The sequence below is a fragment of the Galleria mellonella genome, unplaced genomic scaffold (assembly GCF_026898425.1).
Source record: "Galleria mellonella isolate WM207_F2 unplaced genomic scaffold, CSIRO_AGI_GalMel_v1 utg1634, whole genome shotgun sequence".
Taxonomy (NCBI): Eukaryota; Metazoa; Arthropoda; class Insecta; order Lepidoptera; family Pyralidae; genus Galleria; species Galleria mellonella.
Window position 1 is genome coordinate 266,202 of NW_026442007.1, and position 24,002 is coordinate 290,203.

Below are 24,002 nucleotides of genomic sequence, written 5' to 3' on the forward strand. Positions count from 1 at the left end.
AATATGCTCTTTTCTTGAAGGTTACGTTATATAATATAAATACAGTTATAGTATATACTACATACATACATATCTGTCACGCCTGTCTCCCATTAGGGTAGGCAGAAATAGCAGTATATACTATTTGTAGTAATATAATATAAATATAATTTAATATTATCAATCAATTACTATTACAGTGATTAAACATCTAAATAAAACAGGAAAATCTATTTCCGCGCCGAAATAAAATGTATCCAATACTGTATTTGCATATTCGTTCACAGACGCCTTGTTTTGTAATCTCAAATGTCAACAAACTTATATCACATCAAACGTAGCTACGAGTATCTACGCACAACATATATAAATACGATTATTTACTGCGTTCACCCTAGTTATTTACACTGAATACGTATGTAATCCTTTCATTATTTAATTATTCATGTGCCTAGAGCCACGGCTTGGCGTCTGATAAATTATTTAATTCAATAAAATGAACTATTCTTATTCAGCGATTGAATGATAAATGAGGTTTTACTTTATGCGTACCTATGTTGAAATGTCCATAATGATGAAGGTTGAGCGTAAAAAAAAAATAAAAAAAAAAATCTATTGCCTACTGTTTAACGTATAGAGAACACAATGATAAAAAAGCGAGCACTACGTATTTATTTATTTATTTACCCTTTATTGCACCAGTAATATACAAAATATACAATGACAATTGAATAATTCAAGTGAAATACAGTAACATAAATACAAATCGAAATATATACTATATACATAAAGGTACAAAAGGCGGTCTTATCGCTAAGGCAGTCTCTTACAGACAACCTTTGGTTAAAGGAGAACAGATAGAAGTGGATAGGCCACCTACCAAGAGTGATTTAATAATGTTTTCACAAAAATATAAAATGCATATTATTTCTTAAACTACTTACTATAACTACATACATATATATATATGTATACATATACATATAAATAATATATATATATATATATATATATATATATATATATATATATATATATATATATATAATACATAAACATACACAAATAAATACATGCATAGCACACACAAGGAAATATGACGAATCCAGTAAGAAAATTACAAAAGAATGGAAAAGAGTAACTACAGCGAAAGGAAATGTGATTTGACTTGTCCTTTAAACGAAGTTAAGGACTGAGCACGGCAGCAAATTCCATAGACGAACTGCCTGAACGGAAAAGGATTTGATGTAGTACACGGTGGTATGTGTGTATTCATCTATGATCTTAAATGTTGTTTTTGTTAAACCTCTTTCTATTTGCCTTTTTTATATTCACTTTACATTGTTTTATAACCTCAATTATATCCAACGTAAACTTTATAGAAATAGATACTAAAAACTAAAAAATTTGATAGTAAAATACAGCCAAAGGTTGCCTGGAAGAAATCGCTTTTAGCGATAAGATCGCCCATTGTTTTCACACTGTGGTCATGTCTTGTAATTGTTTATATCTATAATAAGTTTCCTATTTTAATCATTTGGAGGAAACAATAAAGAGTATCTATCTGTCTCTATATCTGTTACTATTAAAACTAATTTAGAACTAAAAATGCAAACTACTAGTTACATAATTAATTTTAATTCAATAATAGAAACAAATACTATTTATTTATACTATTTATATCACATAAATACAAATAAATATACTAGGAATCAATGTATTTTCAAATATAAACACGTAATATAGGCAACAGACATTTATGAGAAACCATGTCAATGAACACAATAGGCACGAAATATTAAAAAGAATCGATGAATTACTTGTTATAGACATTTATGTTGTTTTTAAAATACAATTTAATAAAATATAAATATTGCATGATATTTCTATAACAACTCCAATGAGTTGGTTCAAAAAAATTCAGTTTTAATAATTGATTATTTAATACATGCCGTGTGGTTCAGGCATAGAATGGGCCACCCCTTGTAATCGCTTGTATCTATAATAAGTTTACTACTGTAATCTTATGAATGAATGAATGAGTATACTTTATTTGCATTATACAATATAGGAAATTCTATTCTGTCCTATTTACGAGTAAGAACTGCGCTCTTGTCGGTGGAGCTCTTGCCACTCACTACGATTTTCAGCGAGTCTCTTCACCTCTTGATACGACACGACACCAACTCCTTCCTTGATTTGCCTGATGTAACTATGTCTCGGTCTCCCTCTCCCCCTTCTTCCTTCTATCTTACCTTCTATTATAATGTTCATAAGTTCGTCGTGTCGTATCAAGTGTCCTAACAATATTCCCCTTCTGTCCTCAATAGTTCTAATAATTTGTCTTTTTTCTTTAACACCAAGCAGGACCTCCTCATTGCTAATTCGATCCCTCCAGCTAATATAGGAAATAAGCAAGAAAATTTACAAACACAACGATACAATTGTATAGGTACAGTAAGGCTTATCATATCTTATCATCATGTGTTAAAAAATTGCTTAGCCAACCTTTGGCTGAGTTTTCATTTTCACGTCGATACGTCGGCAATAAAAATCAGATATGTACGTAGGTAGGCATGACAAGTAACCTGTAATCATGTCACGTTAAGTCCCGATCGTGAATTTAAATGTGTCGTTTTCACACACTCAATGTTCTCGGCTGAAACGTTCATTACCTTGTCGAGGTCTACAAATGTCTGACAGTAGGTATAATATTTATAATATGAATGTATTTAAAAAAAAACTCCTTTATTATTTAGGAATAAGTTTTGTAATTTCTTTAACTTAGTAATGAATAATAATTATGTGTTTATTCTTTTTTTTTTATACAACTTAGAATGGCATACAAGCGGACTTCCCACCTGATGGAAAGTGGTAACCGTCGCCTATAGACATGAGCAGTACCATGGACGTAACAGAGTATACTGTTTCGTCCATGATATCCCCCATACGTTGCCATTTCTGAGGACTCAGGTGTTATTCCTCTGCACCCTGTAAATTCACGCCATATCCTACCTTTCAAACCGAAACACAGCCATGCAAACAACCGTTTTACGGCTGAAACACGAATGGGACAGAGGTATCCAAACAAACGACTTTTGTACAAAGTCTCCCTCTGGTAATATTTCATGTCCACAAATTACAGAATGTATACAGATTGTTTACTTTTATATGGTAACTAGTCTTACATGTCTGCCATATTTTTTTTTTTATACAATGTAGGTGACAAACAAGCATTCAGCCCTTTTGATTATGAGCAGTCACTGTGGCCTATGGATGCAACACTAGTGGTGTTACGTGAGCGTTACCAATCCTGAAGAAACTTTAATACACTTTTTTTTAAAGAACTCATACTGTAAGAGAAACCCTCGTCAGGGAGCTCATTCCATAGTCTGCGTTTGCTGAAGAATAAAGTGTAACCATTCTATTCACGTAAACAGTATGTACTATATTCTGTAATTTTCATGATTTTTTTTTCTGATGGGTGAAAATAGTATGGTAACCCCGCCTGCACTAACGGGATACGCTGGCGGAGCACCAGTGAAGGGTGATAGATGAGAATGAAAACAGGCCAGTTAGCCCATCATGATGAATTCGTCAGGAATTAACCATGATAGTTTCCAGGGAGAACCGCGAGGTGGTCGACCTGGTTGGGTATATTGCTAACAATGGGATTCTCAGTCTCCATTACTAACAATCCCTTTCCCCCCATTTTCACGGTGTTCTTCGTGTCTATGAGCGACGTTTACCACTAAGAACAAGGAATTACATAGAAGGAGTGATAAAATTGTCAATTCATAGCAGGCTAGTGTATAGAAAATGTTATACGGCCGTATAACCCTACCAAATTTAGATACAACCTGCTTGTATACTGTCTACATAAACTGTGTCGAATATATAATCTTGTAATGTAAAATTTGTTATTGTCAAATATTTGACATATCAAACATTTTCTATACACTAGCCTGTTATGAATTGAGAATAAAAATCGGTAAAAAAACTTTTAAGTTAAACGGTTTTATTTTATGTGCACTGAAAACTACAAAATAAATAAATAGTTACTTACCTATCAACCTACGTAGGTGATCTCGGTCATTAATATCTCTGATGGTAGTGGTTGTCATAACATGAACCATGTCAGCGGCCGAAAGGCAGTTCATGAGAGAACACTAACACCAGGGTTTGCTTGGTAGGTAAACTAAGCAGCCCGCACTATAACAAGTAGGTATTTTGACCTTCTAGTTCAGAAATATTTTAGTACTAGGCAGAATAGCTTTTAGGCATATTAGACTAAAATAAAAACGTGGGGCCCCTCTGAAATCATACCTATAGCAGAGCATATCTTATACTTTGGTAGATCATGAGCTCGGCGTTCGCTGGTGAAGCCGTAACGGCTGGTTATTGATGGTCAAAACCTCCAGTTACGATTATAGTAAGTCGATTCAGCGGACCCTGGACTCCGGAGCTATGAGGTTTCGGATGCGACCGGGATAAACCGCTAGGATGATGATGATGACGATTATAATAAGTCGATGCAATCCACACTTAGTATAGTAGAAAGTAATACAGAAATAGTTAATGGGCCCCACGTTTTTATTTTAGTCTAATATGCCTAAAAGCTATTCTGCCTAGTACTAAAATATTTCTGAACTAGAAAGTCAAAATACCTACTTGTTATAGTGCGGGCTGCTTAGTTTACCTACCAAGCAAACCCTGGTGTTAGTGTTCTCTCATGAACTGCCTTTCGGCCGCTGACATGGTTCATGTTATGACAACCACTACCATCAGAGATATTAATGACCGAGATCACCTACGTAGGTTGATAGGTAAGTAACTATTTATTTATTTTGTAGTTTTCAGTGCACATAAAATAAAACCGTTTAACTTAAAAGTTTTTTTACCGATTTTTATTTTCTTGTTTTTAGTATTTAGTGAAATTGTTTACCGAATATTCCTCATTTTATTTAATTCATTAAGTGCATCATTATTACATGGTTTCTTACCTGATAATTTAGTACAATCTAATTCCTCAATACATAGCCCTTCCAGAGACTTGACTCGACTTAGAGCCACGTATGCTTGTCCTTCCTCAAACCATTTTGAGCCCAAATATACTACTGCATGGTCGACGGTGCTGCCCTGCATTTTATGGACGGTGAATGCTCATGACAAAACTAAGGGCAACATCCTTTTTTCAGCCGTACCATAATTGAATTTTGCTGGAAACTGTATGGCTTTAGGGTAAATAACGTGCATGCCGTCTGTGCCAAAGTCAATTAAAACTGATGATATATCTGTTTCGTACATTTGGGTTCGACGGAACTGAGGCCAAAAAGGTGTCTGAGTGTCAAGTGTCTGAGAGTCTAGTGTCTGAGTGTCTTGTATCCGAGTGTCCAGTGTCTGAGTGTCTAGTGTCTAGTGTTTAGTATCTGAGTGTCGAGTGTCGAGTGTCTTGTGTCTGAGTGTCGAGTGTCTGAGTGTCTAGTGTCTAGTGTCTAGTGTCTAGTGTCTAGTGTCTGAGTGTCGAGTGTCGAGTGTCGAGTGTCGAGTGTCGAGTGTCGAGTGTCAAGTGTCGAGTGTTGAGTGTCGGGTGTCTAGTGTCTGAGTGTCTAACGTCTGGGTGTCTGAGTGTCAAGTGTCTGAGAGTCTAGTGTCTGAGAGTCTAGTGTCTGAGTGTCTTGTATCCGAGTGTCGAGTGTCGAGTGTCGAGTGTCAAGTGTCGAGTGTCGAGTGTCAAGTGTCGAGTTTCGAGTGTCTAGTGTCTGAGTGTCTAGTGTCTGGGTGTCTGAGTGTCAAGTGTCTGAGAGTCTAGTGTCCGAGTGTCTTATATCCGAGTGTCGGAGTGTCTAGTGTCTAGTGTTTAGTATTTGAGTGTCGAGTGTCGAGTGTCGAGTGTCTAGAGTCTGAGTGTCGAGTGTCTGAGTGTCTAGTGTCTAGTGTCTAGTGTTTAGTGTCTGATTGTCGTGTGTTGAGTGTCGAGTGTCGGGTGTCGAGTGTCGAGTGTCGAGTCGAGTGACGTCGAGTGTCGAGTGTCAGAGTGTCTAGTGTCTGGGTGTCTGAGTGTCAAGTGTCTGAGAGTCTAGTGTCTGAGTGTCTTGTATCCGAGTGTCTAGTGTCTGGGTGTCTGAGTGTCTAGTGTCTATGTGTCGAGTGTCGAGTGTCGAGTGTCGAGTGTCGAGTGTCGAGTGTCGAGTGTCGAGTGTCAAGTGTCGAGTGTTGAGTGTCGAGTGTCGAGTGTCGAGTGTCTAGTGTCTGAGTGTCGAGTGTCTGAGTGTCTAGTGTCTAGTGTCTAGTGTTTAGTGTCTGATTGTCGAGTGTCGAGTGTCGGGTGTCGAGTGTCGAGTGTCGAGTGTCGAGTGACGTCGAGTGTCGAGTGTCTGAGTGTCTAGTGTCTGGTGTTTAGTGTCTGAGTGTCGAGTGTGGAGTGTCAGAGTGCCTAGTGTCTGGGTGTCTGAGTGTCAAGTGTCTGAGAGTCTAGTGTCTGAGTGTCTTGTATCCGAGTGTCCAGTGTCTGAGTGTCTAGTGTCTGGATGTCTGAGCGTCTAGTGTCTAGTGTTTAGTATCTGAGTGTCGAGTGTCGAGTGTCTAGTGTCTGAGTGTCGAGTGTCTGAGTGTCTAGTGTCTAGTGTTTAGTGTCTGAGTGTCGAATGTCGAATGTCGAGTGTCGAGTGTCGAGTGTCGAGTGTCGAGTGTCGAGTGTCGAGTGTCGAGTGTCGAGTGTCGAGTGTCGAGTGTCGAGTGTCGAGTGTCGAGTGTCGAGTGTCGAGTGTCGAGTGTCTAGTGACGAGTGTCTAGTGTCTAGTGTTTGAGGGTCGAGTGTCTGAGTGTCTTGTGTCTAAGTGTCGAGTGTCGAGTGTCGAGTGTCTAGTGTCTGAGTGTCGAGTGTCTGAGTGTCTTGTGTCTAAGTGTCGAGTGTCGAGTGTCGAGTGTCGAGTGTCAAGTGTCGAGTGTCGAATTTCGAGTGTCTAGTGTCTGAGTGTCTAGTGTCTGAGTATCTAGTGTCTGGGTGTCTGAGTGTCAAGTGTCTGAGAGTCTAGTGTCTGAGTGTCTTATATCCGAGTGTCGGAGTGTCTATTGTCTAGTGTTTAGTATTTGAGTGTCGAGTGTCGAGTGTCGAGTGTCGAGTGTCTAGTGTCTGAGTGTCGAGTGTCTGAGTGTCTAGTGTCTAGTGTTTAGTGTCGAGTGTCGAGTGTCGAGTGTCGAGTGTCGAGTGTCGGGTGTCGAGTGTCGAGTGTCGAGTGTCGAGTGACGTCGAGTGTCGAGTCTGAGTGTCTAGTGTCTGGTGTTTAGTGTCTGAGTGTCGAGTGTGGAGTGTCAGAGTGTCTAGTGTCTGGGTGTCTGAGTGTCAAGTGTCTGAGAGTCTAGTGTCTGAGTGTCTTGTATCCGAGTGTCCAGTGTCTGAGTGTCTAGTGTCTGGATGTCTGAGCGTCTAGTGTCTAGTGTTTAGTATCTGAGTGTCGAGTGTCGAGTGTCTAGTGTCTGAGTGTCGAGTGTCTGAGTGTCTAGTGTCTAGTGTTTAGTGTCTGAGTGTCGAATGTCGAATGTCGAGTGTCGAGTGTCGAGTGTCGAGTGTCGAGTGTCGAGTGTCGAGTGTCGAGTGTCGAGTGTCGAGTGTCGAGTGTCGAGTGTCGAGTGTCGAGTGTCGAGTGTCTAGTGACGAGTGTCTAGTGTCTAGTGTTTGAGGGTCGAGTGTCTGAGTGTCTTGTGTCTAAGTGTCGAGTGTCGAGTGTCGAGTGTCTAGTGTCTGAGTGTCGAGTGTCTGAGTGTCTTGTGTCTAAGTGTCGAGTGTCGAGTGTCGAGTGTCGAGTGTCAAGTGTCGAGTGTCGAATTTCGAGTGTCTAGTGTCTGAGTGTCTAGTGTCTGAGTATCTAGTGTCTGGGTGTCTGAGTGTCAAGTGTCTGAGAGTCTAGTGTCTGAGTGTCTTATATCCGAGTGTCGGAGTGTCTATTGTCTAGTGTTTAGTATTTGAGTGTCGAGTGTCGAGTGTCGAGTGTCGAGTGTCTAGTGTCTGAGTGTCGAGTGTCTGAGTGTCTAGTGTCTAGTGTTTAGTGTCGAGTGTCGAGTGTCGAGTGTCGAGTGTCGAGTGTCGGGTGTCGAGTGTCGAGTGTCGAGTGTCGAGTGTCGAGTGACGTCGAGTGTCGAGTGTCTGAGTGTCTAGTGTCTGGTGTTTAGTGTCTGAGTGTCGAGTGTCGAGTGTCAGAGTGTCTAGTGTCTGGGTGTCTGAGTGTCAAGTGTCTGAGAGTCTAGTGTCTGAGTGTCTTGTATCCGAGTGTCCAGTATCTGAGTGTCTAGTGTCTGGATGTCTGAGTGTCTAGTGTCTAGTGTTTAGTATCTGAGTGTCGAGTGTCGTGTGTCGAGTGTCTAGTGTCTGAGTGTCGAGTGTCGAGTGTCGAGTGTCAAGTGTCGAGTGTCGAGTTTCGACTGTCTAGTATCTGAGTCTCTAGTGTCTGAGTGTCTAGTGTCTAGGTGCCTGAGTGTCAAGTGTCTGAGAGTCTAGTGTCTGAGTGTCTAGTGTCTAGTGTCTAGTGTTTAGTGTCTGAGTGTCGAGTGTCGAGTGTCGAGTGTCGGGTGTCGAGTGTCGAGTGTCGAGTGTCGAGTGTCGGTGTCGAGTGTCGAGTGTCGAGTGACGTCGAGTGTCGAGTGTCTGAGTGTCTTGTGTCTGATGTTTAGTGTCTGAGTGTCGAGTGTCGAGTGTCGAGTGTCTAGTGTCTGAGTGTCTAGTGTCCGAGTGTCTAGTGTCTGAGTGTCTTGTATCCGAGTGTCTAGTGTCTGTGTGTCTAGGGTCTGAGTGTCTGAGTGTCTAGTGTCTGAGGGTCTAGCGTCTGAGTGTCTAGTGTCGAGTGTCGAGTGTCAAGTGTCGAGTGTCGAGTTTCAAGTGTCAAGTGTCTGAGTGTCTAGTGTCTGAGTGTCTAGTGTCTGGGTGTCTGAGTGTCAAGTGTCTGAGAGTCTAGTGTCTGAGTGTCTTATATCCGAGTGTCGGAGTGTCTAGTGTCTAGTGTTTAGTATTTGAGTGTCGAGTGTCGAGTGTCTAGTGTCTGAGTGTCGAGTGTCTGAGTGTCTAGTGTCTAGTGTCTAGTGTTTAGTGTCTGAGTGTCTGAGTGTCGAGTGTCAAGTGTCGAGTGTCGGGTGTCGAGTGTCGAGTGTCGAGTGTCGAGTGACGTCGAGTGTCGAGTGTCTGAGTGTCTAGTGTCTGGTGTTTAGTGTCTGAGTGTCGAGTGTCGAGTGTCAGAGTGTCTAGTGTCTGGGTGTCTGAGTGTCAAGTGTCTGAGAGTCTAGTGTCTGGGTGTCTTGTATCCGAGTGTCGAGGGTCTGAGTGTCTAGTGTCTGGATGTCTGAGTGTCTAGTGTCTAGTGTTTAGTATCTGAGTGTCGAGTGTCGAGTGTCGAGTGTCTAGTGTCTGAGTGTCGAGTGTCTGAGTGTCTAGTGTCTGAGTGTCGAGTGTCTGAGTGTCTAGTGTCTAGTGTTTAGTGTCTGAGTGTCGAGTGTCGAGTGTCGAGTGTCGAGTGTCGAGTGTCGAGTGTCTAGTGACGAGTGTCCGAGTGTCTAGTGTCTGAGTGTCTTGTATCCGAGTGTCTAGTGTCTGTGTGTCTAGGGTCTGAGTGTCTGAGTGTCTAGTGTCTGAGGGTCTAGCGTCTGAGTGTTTAGTGTCCGAGTGTCTAGTGTCTGGGTGACTCAGTGTAGTCCTATTATTTGATACCCATATTGTGGTGGTTGTGTAAAAATATGTACCTAGTCCGCCATATTGGAACGGCGTCCATCTTGAATTTTAAATTTTGACATAATTGTCGTGTTTTACTAGTGTAGCCCTTTCATTTGATACCCATATTGCGGGGGTTAAGGAAAAATATGTAATCCGCCATTTTGTATCGGCGGCCATCTTAGATTTATAATGTTATTGATTTTATTATATTGTATTGTCATCTAAATTAAATGTGTGTACCAAATTTCAGATCAATCTGACAACGGGAAGGTGCTTAAATTCCAATTTCTAATTTTGACCCAAATAAATAAATACCGTACGGGTCGAGCTAAATAAAACCGTTTAAAAATAGCAACAGATGGTGTATCTTTCGTCCTCTTTTTATGAATTATATTTACATAAGAAGAAAGGTGACAACTATATTATGTACAGTTTTTATTTTATCATTCCTTGTTCTTAGGTTTACCACTTTCAACCAGACAGACCCACTGCTGATTTGCCATTCTAAGTATTACAAAAAATTACGTTCTCTGTCTAGATTATCAAAGTATTCTATCCTGCATTGAGGATCAAGTAATCGGTGTCATTGTAATACCACTCGTTATTTTAGTGAAACACGCAATAAAGTCGTTTGAACAGCGTTTGATAAATGTATTTAGATTTGACATTATTCACAACATTAGTATGGCCGCAGTTAATTTTGAATTTATAACGATGTATTAAATAATTAAATGGGGTACGTTCATGACTATACTAAAGGTACAATATTAATTGGTACTGAGGAACCAAGGCACAAGCACCTGGAGAAGGAAGCAACTCAGAATACTCAGACCCGAAGTTATTTAGAAAAGCTCATTTTATTCATAATTATGTATATTTTAAACCAATTTGAAAAAAAGAAGAAAATCCTGAATTCGGTTTTTTTTATGTTTGTTATGTTACAAACCTGTCAGTTATAAAAAAATCCGAAAACCGTAAATTTGCAGTTAATTCATAAAAAAAAATTAAACTTGATGATTTTGTAGATAAGCAAAAATCAATCAATCAATTTCAAAAGTCGATTGCTTGGGTACCTCTGTCCCATTCATGTTTCTACCGTGAAGCAATTGTTTTTGCATGGCTGTGTTTCGGTTTGAAGGGTGAAGGGATATGGCGTGAATGTACTGGGTACAGAGGAATAACACCTGAGTCCTCAGGAATGGCAACGCATGGGGGGTATCATGGGCGAAACACTATACTCTGTTATGTCCATGGTACTGCTCATGTCTATAGGCGACGGTTACCGCTTTCCATCAGGTGGGCAGTTAGCTTGTTAGGCATTCTAAGTAGTATAAAAAAAAAGTAAAAACCCTCGTTTCGCGAATCCGACTCGCACTTGACTCGCTTTTTTTTGAGAACAAATTGTTTTTAACATTGTAAATGGACAGTAAAAAATGAGAATTCACTCGATCCATCAGTTTAATGCGAGGTGTGTATGAAATGTATTATATTTAAATACATGGACACGTCAAAAAACACCCGCTTTATATACGACTCGTAATTACTGTTATCAATAATTAAAACATTCATGCTAATAGCTACAAATCTGTTTCGTTAATATTCAGTACAAAACATAATGGTAGGTAGCTCTTTACACTTTGTGTTATTTTTATCGTCACAGACAATCTGTCTGTTGGACACTTGGCACGAGTAATTTTTTATATTCCTTTATAGAAAATATTTTTTTTATGTATTCACATATGGCAATTATCTCGAATATATCACGAAGGTATCCTTTATTTAGTTTTATTGACTGTATAATTTTTTTTTTTAATACTAGAAATATCACAAATAATAATAATACAGTATATCCGTCGAATGGTAAATGGATTTTTGTTGTACGCCGTTTTTGTTGTACGTTGTACGCCTCAATACTGGGGGGGGGGATTGTTAGTAATTAATAATGCTGATTATTATATCCCATTGCTAGCAATATGCTGGAAACCATCGTGTTGGTCATCACGATGGACTATCTGCCCTGCCCTTTCTTTCTCACTTATCATCCCTCACTAGTACCCCGCAGAGTATACCGTTGCAGTATACTCTGTTAACCAACCAACATACATCATACATAGTTCAACATATATATATATATATATATATATATATATATATATATATATTGAACTAACAAATAATGGTGTCAAACATAAAAAAAGATATAATAATATAAAAATATGAGTATATATATAAATGACCGGCTGTTTAAGTTGCCAGCAATAAGCCATTTGTCTGATTTGGACATTTTTAATTTTTTTTTTATTTAATCATTAGTACACGACGGATTTAACGCTAAAAGCATTCTCTCCCAGTCAACCATAGGGAAGTGTTAGAATACTCGAATGCGGTACTACTAATTATTGATATACATACATACTAAAATGTACATATATAAACATATAAATAAACATTCATTCTATAAACAAATGTCTATAGACAACGGTTATTCCGTGTGGTAACGAAATAGAGAATACAATGTTTCACCATCCCTTTTCATCCCTAATATGTCGTAAGAGACAATTGGAGGAACACAACAATATATGCCAGTATGTAAGAAGGAAAACTCGAAACAAGGTCGCTTAACTACTGTGGTAATAAAAAGCTAATATCCTCCCTTTATGGGTGACATTCATGCCCAGTGGTGGAACAGAAGTAGTTCGTTATTATGAGAAGATTACTATTTTCCATCAATGAAATTGTCCAATATCAAAAAACCCTCCAAATATTACTAAACCAATTGCTGGTTGACCTACTTTTTTTATACAACTTAGAATGGCAAACAAGCCGACGACCCACCTGATGGAAAGCGGTAACCGTTGCCTATAGACATGAACAGTACCATGGACATAACAGAGTATACTGTTTCGCCCATGATACCCCCATGCGTTGCTATTCCCGAGGACTCAGGTGTTATTCCTCCGTACCCAGTAAATTCACGCCATATCCCACCTTTCAAACCGAAGAAGACACAGCCATGCAAAATAAACTAATGTAAAATATTTAAAACTAATGTATTTACTAAAATAATGATTTTTATGTCATCATTTACATCACCATCATCATCATATGGATTTTTTTATGGGTGATAATGGAATGGTAACCCCACCTGCACTATCGGTATACACCAGCAGGGCACCAGTGAAGGATGATAGGTGAGGATGAAGCAAGTCAGTTATCCATCGTGACGAATTCAACAAGAATTCTTCACGATGGTTTCCAGGGGAGACCACGTGGAGGTCGACCTAATAGGGCATACTGCTGGCAATAGGTCTGTCAAAGTCCATTGCTAACAATCTCTTTCCCCCTTCATTATATGGGTGGAATATGGCAGTGTATTTACAAGGTACAGAGAAATAACACCTGAGTCCTCAGGAATGGCAACGCATGGGGGGATCATGGGCAAAACAGTACATTCTGTTATATCCATGGTACTGCTCATGTTTATAGGCGACGGTTACCACTTTCCATCAGGTGGGCCGTCAGCTTGTTTGCCATTCTAAGTTGTATAAAAAAACCTATAATCTTCTTCATCCCATATAGTAAGTGTATACCAAATTTCATAGCGATTGGTTGAGCAATTAAGGCGCTATAAGGTAACAAACAAACAAACAACTCTATAGCACATTTATAATATTAGTAAAGATTTCAAGCTACATAAAAAACCAATCAATATTATAGTTGCCCTGTATTACTAGATTAACCAGACAGTATGAAACTTTTATGCTAATGCACTGTCCGTAATGGCCCTTAAGTGACCAGAGTAGTCAAAGCCGCTTCGGGTCATTGACATCAGACATAATATTAACGCGGACTCGCCTTAGGGATCACAATATCGGTACATCGACGCTGCAAAAGCAAAACGTCGTAAGCGACTTTTGCGCATATTGAATTATAAAGGATTGTTTATCAAGGTTTTATCTACCAATTAAGTAAGTAAAAGGCGATTAAGGGAATTAAAGTCGGGAAACAGACAGCGTCTTAGAACATCATCAAAGCCTAAATGCGGTTGCCAATCTGCCTCCCAAATGTGGCAACTTCTGGGGAGGGTTTTACACTGGTAAAACCGTCCGGTCCGGACCGGTAACCGTCGCCTATAGACATGAGCAGTACCATGGACATAGCAGAGTATACTGTTTCGCCCATGATACCCCCCATGTGTTGCCATTCCTGAAGACTCAGATGTTATTCCTCTGTACCCTGTAAATTCACGCCATATCCTACCCTTCAAACCGAAACACAGCCATGCAAACACAACTGCTTCACGGTTGAAACACGAATGGGACAGAGGTACCCAAGCAATCGACTTTTGTACAAAGTCTCCCTCTGATAAGTATGTATGTGCTCGTATCTAGTATGTAAATACGAGTAATTAAAAGATGTGATATTAACTATTTTGCAATATCCTATATTAACTATACTACCTAATTATCGCTCATTTTGCTTTTTCATTATATTTTTTTGGTCACCTGTAAAATTTACTAAATGTCACTTAATACGTTTTGCCTTTCAGGCGTCGTTATAGGAAATTATATATGAATCGCTGGTGGGCCGTATCGAGCGGAATAATGCGGAAATTATTCACATAGTCACGTTTATCTAATTAACACTTCCCATCCCACCTTCCCGTTAAATAGGTATATAGATTTTATTTATTTACATTTATTTATTAATTTATTTATTCATTAGTACAAATATGTGTACATGGCGGACTTAATGCTAAAAGCATTTTCTCCCAGTCGACCATAGGGAAGTGTCAGAATACTCGAATGCGGTACTAGTAATTATTGATATACATACATACTAAAATTACATATATATGAATAACAAATATACTTACACATATATGATATATACTATATTACTCGTATACACGAATTTGGAAATAATATAAAGCACTTACTGCTCGGATAAAGATAAAAAGTGAGCGTGAACGCTTTTTTTGAAAGACGGTTTAGTCGGTAGTCTCTTAATGGTTAAACATTTAACAGCTCACAAACTATAGAAAATACAAGTAAAATTTAAACCACAAAAATAGCAATTACAATAGTGACGAAAATGTATACAAAAGTAATCCTTATACTTGTAAGAAGAATGATTAAAATCGGATCATAATTGTCGAAGATATTGCATAACGTATTCTAGCCTGCGGCATAGATTTTACTACTTATTTTCAATAGCGATATACTCGTAACAGCGAGGGATGAGACATGAGAACGGAATCAGCGGGTCTACCATAAAATGGAATTCCGAATCTTCAGACTCAGTTTCGTGTTTTTGTTTATACCAAAATCGGGCCAATAAATGGAGTTTATCATTTCGTTCGTCATACATCCTGAGAGTCATAATCATAAAAGTCCAAAGGAATGATATTTTAACATTTTTAATTTTTCCAAACACATACATGCCGTATTATGTAATTTTAACATCAAATTTGTGTTTCGTTTGGCTTCGAAATTTCGGAAAACATTTCATGGTAGGCCCTCTGATCAACTAATCAGAGATCCTGATCTGCTGAGTTCCTGATAAATTAATCACAATGACCAACTGGTCATCGTGATTAATTTATCAGGAACTCAGCACCGAAAAGGATCATGGTCGATCTAAAAAAAAAAACATTGCTAGCTGTGGAGTACACGTCACATATATTATTTATAGCTTTATATTATTTGCTACCAAATTCGAAATTGACATGCATCTCTATTGTTTCCTTTTGGCTTGTCTTCACGGATCTAGTCTTCTAAGTTCCTTTGACCAATATACAATTTACCAGAGGGAGACTTTGTACAATAGTCGATTGCTTGGGTACCTCTGTCCTATTCGTGTTTCAACCGTGAAGCAGTTGTGTTTGCATGGCTGTGTTACGGTTTGAAGGATGGGATATGGCGTGAATTTACTGGGTACAGAGGAATAACATCTGAGTCCTCAGGAATGGCAACGCATGGGGGGTATCATGGGCGTAACAGTATACTCTATTATGTCCATGGTACTGCTCATGTCTATAGGCGACGGTTACCACTTTCCATCAGGTGGGCCGTCAGCTTGTTTGCCATTCTAAGTTGTATATAAAAAAAAACATATATTTCCAATTTCCATTCTTGGTTTTGTTTTGTTGCCCACACTAGCATTGGAACTACTCGTCTAATTATCATAGTATCGTTATCATAGTTAATCTCGTTCACTTTTCTACCGAGATTTACCTTAAAAATTAAACGACGAGATAGATAGATAGATAGATAGATAGATAGACAATTTATTTACATTACTTACAGCACACAAATTACAATAAAAAAAACATACACGTAATACACAGCAAAAGAGACAAAAGAATAAAAATAAAAAAAGCACAAATAAAAAACAAAAAAATACAAAAACAAAATACATAATCTAACAATCTCCTTTGTTAACATTCCTTCATGCGTGTGCCATAGTAACACAAAATGGTCACAGCTCAGTTTATTGCTTTGCCCTTAAAAGAGCAAAACACTGATATTCTGAAAGTATTTACCTTCAGATCACTTGTTGCAATAAAATTGCGTTCCACAAAACAATCAAGTTATTTTAAATTAAAAACTAAAATACTGAATGGATTTTAATAATTTATCTATGAAGCTCCTCTTTTCAGATAAACAAAGAATTCTCGAAATCGGTTTACAATTGACAGAGTTGGGGGGAAATGGATTGTTAGTAATGGAGACTGGGAATCCCATTGCTAGCAATATACCCAACCAGGTCGACCTCCTCGCGGTTCTCCCTGGAAACTATCATGATTAATTCCTGATGAATTCATCGTGATGGGCTAACTGGCCTGTTTTCATTCTCATCTATCACTGTTCACTGGTGCTCCGCCTGCGTATCTCGTTAACGCAAGCGGGGTTACCATACCATTTTCACCCATAAAAAAAAACTGACAGAGCTATGAGGTAACAAACATAAAAAATGCAACCGAATTGAGGGCCTCCTTATTTTTTGAAGTCGGTTAAAAAAGACCACTAGACCTAAATGGTGTATTATTAAAAATACTTCATACCTAACTTTGTTACAATAAAATGTTTGAAACAATTTCATTAATATCGTTATTTGTCGCAAAACTCAAATATTTGGCCCGGAAAACTCATTTCAGGTTGCTAATATGACCTTGTGCAAACTTGTGATACATTTTAATAATGTAGGCATGTTCCCCATACACAGTGAGTATGTATTATATTATTAATCTTTACAAGTTACAATACACTTGTACAATATCCGTAGAGTTTTATTTTACCGTCTAACGATCCAGCCTGGTTTAGAACGGATTGAAAAATTTTTCCAAAATGATACATAGCCAAGTAAAACATTTTCCGTTTGGTCCCAGGATAGAATAAGCCACCCATTCCTTTCCTGTGGGTGTTGTAAGGGAAGGCGAGGAATGGGCAGTAGAAAGCTACATTATGAGCATGCGGCTCACCTGATGGTAATTGACTACCGCCGCCCATGAGCACCAGTAATACCAGATCCATTGCAGGTGTGCTGCCGGCCTTTTAAAAAGGAATATACTCTTTTCTTGAAGGTTATAATGTCGTATCGGTTCGGAAATACCGCTGCTGGAAGTTGATTCCGAAGAGTGGTTGTACGTGGAAGAAAGTGCCTTGAAAAACGCACGGTGAAAGACCGCCACTCGTCCAGATGGTTGAGATGAAACTTTAGTTTGGCAGGTTTTTTTTAATGGGTGATAATGGTATGGTAACCCCACCCGCGCTATCGGTATACACCGACGAAACATCAGTGAAAGATGATAGGTGAAAATGAATGCAGGTCAGTTGGTCCACCAATTGATGTATCCGACAAGAATTACCCATGATGGTTTCCAGAGGGAACCGCGTGGAGGTCCACCGGGGAGGGTCAATTGCTAGCAACGGGGTTATTAGACCTCATTACTAACAATCCCTTTCTCCCCTGTTTGTGGCGGGTTGTACGGTGGTGAAAATCAGCAGCAGGTATCCATCCGAACAATTCCTCAGAGAACTCCCCATGATAAATTCCGTAGAAGATGCACAGGGATGCAACACCTCTACACAATTTTCTACAAGGCACTAATACATATGTGTACGAAACATCTCATTTTCGGTAAATATTATGTACTTCTTGTAATTAACTAGACAGTAATATGTATGTATAAGTTGTATTAATAAATAATTATATTAAATTTTAGTATTTAATTATACACTAATATACAATACTGAAATAATTATACTGTACCTGAATTATTAATACCACGAAGTGCTATTCCTTGAAATAGGTTATCAACTATTACATGAAACCCTTAAAAAGCATGTTAGTACTTAAAGTTTATGAACATACCAACTAATGAATCTTACTAATATTATGAATTAACCACAACATAGATCAATATACGCGAACATAGTATAGATACACCAAAATAACATTACCATCTTTATTTTTTTCAAAATGGCGCGTTCTAAATATCATATATGTAATACGCAAACTGTCATAGCATCCTACTGATACATAAATGAAAAGGTTTGTCAAGACATTAGTATGTTTGAATATATATTACTTACATACGCTAAAACCGTGTGGTCCCGGCATAGAAAAAGTCACGCTTTCCTTTCCCGTGGGTGTCGTAAAAGGCGACTAAGTGAACTAGGCTAGATCTAGGTCGAGAGATAGGCAGCGGCGTCCCTCTCAAAACATCTCTAAAAGCCTAACTGCGACTGCCAACTCACCTGTCAATTATAACACGAGTATTATAGTATTAAATAGGCATTTACAATTAAAACAAAATCTACCTATTAAATTTTCTGAATCTTCTTTTTTTATTATTTGCACCACGATCTGAACCAAAGTTTGAAACAAAAAGCGTTCTACGAACAAAACACAGAGCAAGCGATCTATTAACTCTTGGCTACTCTGTATTATTTGGGTTGGCATTAGAAATTTTCCCCCGCCTATTTGTCAGTTATGAATTTCGCTTGTTCTTGCAATATTTGCGGATTGTTGCAAAACGGAGTCCTAGTGTGTATAACAATAAGGTATATTTTACTAATGCCCTCGTATTAGAGTAATGAATAGTTTCCTTAAGATTTTTTGTGCTTGAAGGATTAGAACCATTCAAAAGGTCATTCGTCTGTAGACTAGATTTTGATAATGTGAATATATCTAAACATATTTTATTTATATAGATCATCGATCAACGATACACACTAGATATACGAATGTTTAAAAAAATTATCGAACGAATAATGCCTCATTTACAGAAAGAATTCGTTTGGAAATGTTTGAAAAATTTCCAAACGAGGAAATTCTTAATTTTGCTGTATTTTTTTGCGTACCAACAGGTTAAGTTTCATCATTATATCAGTTTTCAATTGTCCACTGCTGAACATAAGCCTGCTCCTTTAATAAAATTTTCATTTTTTTTTATAATATAATTAATATTATCGAAAAAATGTAAAATTACTATTTCGAACTCAACAAAGTGTCCCCTGTGATTGCTTATCTCATTGATTTAAGGTACCCCGCAATAAAACCCTTGGTGGGTACAAGATAACAATCAAATAACTTCATACGATAATTTCGTCCCCAAATTTTGTATCGATGTCAAATATCAGGGCACGAATGTAATTAATCCTTATACATGGTGTTCAAAAATTAACTGCCAACCATTTTATGTTATACCAGCTAGGTAATTTAATTTTAAATGACCGATTTAGAAAGTCTTGCCAAGTTAAATATATATATATATATATATATATATATATATATATATATATATATATATATATATATATATATATATATATATATATATATATATATATAATACTACTTACGGGTATATAACATAGGCCTCCCTCTTAAGGGAGTTTTGCCAGTAGTTGCCATGATTGGCAAATAGGTTGGCAATAGTACATATACCTATACTAAAATCCATAATTGATTACTCGCCTTAACATTTATAATATTTGTATAAATGCTAAATGTTATATCCAGAGGGATCCTGTGGAGGTCGACCTAACAAGTTACAATACCAGCAATAATACTGCTAGTTCTCGTTACTAACGTAACATGCCATGCCATGCCCTGTCAGGTCGACCTCCACGTGGTCAAACGTGATAACTATCATAGTTAACTCTTGATGCATTCGTTAAAATGGAGCCACTTGTACCTCGCCAGCGTAAACAAACAGTGCAGAATGGGCAACCTGAATGAATTCTGACTTCAACCATAAAAAAATCTCCAGAAGTATGAATAGTCATAATGATAATGGGGTGCAATGACCCCATATAGTCTATCGGGTCGACTTCCACGCGGTACCCCCTGAAAACCATCGTGATGGATTTATTGTTGAATTCCTCACGATGGCCTACTTCCTCTTCACCTATCATCCCTAACTGGTACCCATCATCATGTATTAAAAAAACCTCTAGAAATCAACTTGATTAATTGCCGATGATAATGACGGGTTTACTGACCTGACTTCGTCATCACCTATCATCATTCACTGATGCATCACTAGAGTACACCGATAACGCGAAAGGGGTTATAGAAAAAAAGAAAAAAAATTAAAATAAATAATACACCACGAATATGAGTAGGGCAACGGTGGGCCTTTACAAAAACCCAGTGCCCCACAAGGGGAACGGACAGGGGTAACAATGGATCTATTTACTGTTTACTTCCCTTACGACTAAACCTTAACAGCGGGCGCGTTGCCCTTTCAAGCATACATTGGTAACAAGGGAATGCAACAGCGCGTCACATTTATAATATTTACATACATATTCTTTGCCCTAGCTTACAAATTAGGGTAACTCGTGCCTTGTAAGCCAGTTTTTTTTTAATGGGTGATAATGGAATGGTAACCCCGCCCGCGCTATCGGTATACACCAACGGGACACCAGTGAAGGATGATAGGTGAGGATGAAGCAGGTAAGTTAGCACATCGTGACGAATTCAACAAGAATTGTTCACGATGGTTTCCAAGGGGAATCATGTGGAGGTCGACCTAATAGGGCATATTGCTAGCAATGGGGCTGTCAAACTCCATTGCCAACAATCCCTTCCCCCCCCCCCCCGCCCTTGTAAGCCAATTCCTTCCAACACACAAGAACTAATACTTTGTATTTTTACATGTAGAATTAACAATATTAACTGTTCTTTGCATGATTTTTTTTTACTGGTGAAATAAACCAAGGAAATAATTCATGTTCAAAATTAAAGGAAAAATGGTTAAAAAAATAAATTTGACAGCTATGGTTTTTTTTTCTGCAATGGACATTAAAAATGTATCCAGACACGATCAACTTAAAGTGAACTTGTTCTTTTATATAATAGGCGACGGTTACCACTTTCCATCAGGTGGACCGTCAGCTTGTTGGCCATTCTAAGTTAAAAAAGATAAAAAAATATTGATATAAATAAATAATAATAATAATGTATAATAATAATGATTTATTTCACACATCGTATGGTTCCGGCATTAAATGGGCCATCCGTTCTTTTTTCATGGGTGTCGTAAAAGGCGACTGAGGGAACTCATTGATCGAGAGATAAGCGGCGTCTCTCTTAAAACACCAAAGCCAAACTGCGGTTGCCAACACGCCCGCCAAGTGTGTCAACGACTGACAAAAATTTCCTAATGGGGGAGGCCTATGTTCAAAAGTTGATATTTAACAGCTAATAATAATAATAATACAATAATTAATTCCAACTTCATATAAAAGAGTTAATAATATAGTAGTACTCGTAGTAATAAAGATGGGAAAGTTATTTTGTTTGTTTGTTACCTCTAAGCGTTTTAACAATGCAATCAACTATATATATACATATACAGAGTTCTTTTACAATTATATTAACAATTTGCCTATATATATATATATATATATATATATATATATATATATATATATATATATATATATATATATATATATATATATATATATAGGCAAATGGTTAATATAATTGTAAATGAACTCTGTTAAGTTTTTTCCTAAAAACTACAGTATTGGGTTCTTTAAAAAAGGGATAAAGAGGATATATATAATAATATATATATATATTATACAACTTAGAATGGAAAACAAGCTGACGGCCCACCTGATGGAAAGTGGTAACCCAAGGTAGACATGAGCAGTACCATGGAAATAACAGAGTATACTGTTTCGCCCATGATACCCCCATACGTTGCCATTCCTGAAGACTCAGGTGTAATTCCTTTGTACCCAGTAAATTCACGCCATATCCCACCTTTCAAACCGAAACACAGCCATGCAAACACAACTGCTTAACGGTTGAAACACGAATGGGACAGAGGTACCCAAGCAATCGACTTTTGTACAAAGTCTCCCTCTGTATAGGTTACTATAGTATATTATACCATATATATGCTATATGTACTATATAGGTTTTTATTCTATCCTAAATAACTTACTAGTCATGCAAAACCACGGATAAGAATCAGTATTAATAAATAAATAAATTCCACACAATTACACTGCCACCACCAGGGGAAGACTTTGTACAAAAGTCGATTGCTTGGGTACCTCTGTCCCATTCGTGTTTCAACCGTTAAGCAGTTGTGTTTGCACAGCTGTGTTTCGGTTTGAAGAGTGGGATATGGAGTGAATTTACAGGGTACAGAGGAGTAACACCTGGGTCCTCAGGAATGGCAACGTCCGTCAGCTTGTTTGCCATTCTAAGTCGTATGGAAAAAAAAAAACAAAAAAAAGCACTAATTACCCAATTATTAAGTTAAATTAATCAGCATCCCTGAATGGAATCAATTAGGAAACCAATCGATCAATAATTTTATTTGCATAATACATCATATATCATAGTTAGCTATATGCCGCAATTTTACCCGCTTGATTTAGTATATAAAGGATCCTATGTGCTAAGTTAGCGTTAAACCTACCTATATACCACATTTCATTCAAATTCGTCTAGTATTTTTACGTGAAAGAGCAAGAAAAATCCATCCATCCCTCGTCACAAACTTTCACATTTTTATTATATAAATAGAGTTTATCTTACAGATATAAGAAAAAAGAGTTAATTTCATTTGATCGAACCGAAATTCGAAATAAACTCGGTACAATAAATTCATAATACTTTTTTTACAAACTGAACAATTATTATTATTTGAATTTTTAAATTTCGAATGTTTATTTCCTTTTGCTTGCATTTATTAGAAGCCAGTTTTGTTACAAAAGTCGATAGCTTTTATAGTTTATATTGTTTCGTGTATGTTATTACCAATTTTACATATATTTTCAATATTCTTTTTACCATTGACTATTTTATAATACTTCCGTGTTGTCCTAGGTATAATTTATTATGATTAAAACCTATTTATTATATATATACCATATGTTATTACTGGCAATTAAATAACAATCAAATTTTCCAAAAAAAATCTCTTAATTTATTAAATCTATTATCAATTAATGAATTACAATAAATGCCTATAATAATTTATTTCATTTAATTTTCAATTAATTTTAAATTAAAATACCTACATTAAGTAAATCAATATAAAAGTAATATTTATAAATAGGTAAATAAACATCTAATTATACAATAATTACCTGAAAAAACAATACAATGACATGTCAGGAGCTCAGCAACAGCACAGTTACAATTTTCAATATTGAAAACTTTTATTTTTCACGTACAGTTAAAAAAAATCGTAACAAAGAACAACGGGACTGTATAAGTAACACGAATACAGTTCTAACTACAATACGCGATAATATTAAATTCGGCAAGCGAGAGACGCGTTCACTTAGCGCGAACACACCGGCGCAACTGAGCTTGTAGCTTTTCACTGTTTTGTACGCTTGTGGAAATTTAACCATAGTTATATATAAAGCTTTAGAGTTCTGCTGTCAGTTTTTCCATCATTCATGACGGATAGATGATTAATGATTGATGATTGATAGGATACAAGCGGTGGACACGGAAGGTTTTTTTTTTCTTTAACAATCCTATTAGTTCTAACTTCCTTTACTCGTGTCAAACACTGATTACATTATTTATTTTATTATCAAGGACAAATAGTGCCTTATATTCATTCTAACTTGTCGTGTGGTCCTGACATTGAATAGGCTACCGCTTCCTTTCCCGTGGTTGTCGTAAGAGGCGACTAAGGGAGGGTCAGATATGGGCTACAGCGTCCCTCTTAAAACATTTCAAATCCTAACTGCGGTTGCCAACCCGCCTGCCAAGCGTGGCAACTATTAGCAAAATCCCTCAGTAGATGGTGACCTATGTTCAGCAGTGG

The 24,002-nt window shown here is 37.5% G+C and overlaps 1 protein-coding gene across 1 annotated transcript in view; it reads right to left on the bottom strand.

Moving 5' to 3' along the window:
- LOC113510391 (connectin-like) overlaps window positions 1-23,516 on the bottom strand; it is a 48,742-nt gene extending 25,226 nt beyond the window's left edge. Inside the window, exon 1 of the mRNA XM_031911013.2 lies at window positions 23,308-23,516. The gene's annotated coding sequence lies outside the window, so the exon portion shown is untranslated. The remainder of the gene's footprint in view (window positions 1-23,307) is intronic.
- Between the last annotated feature and the right edge of the window lie 486 nt (window positions 23,517-24,002).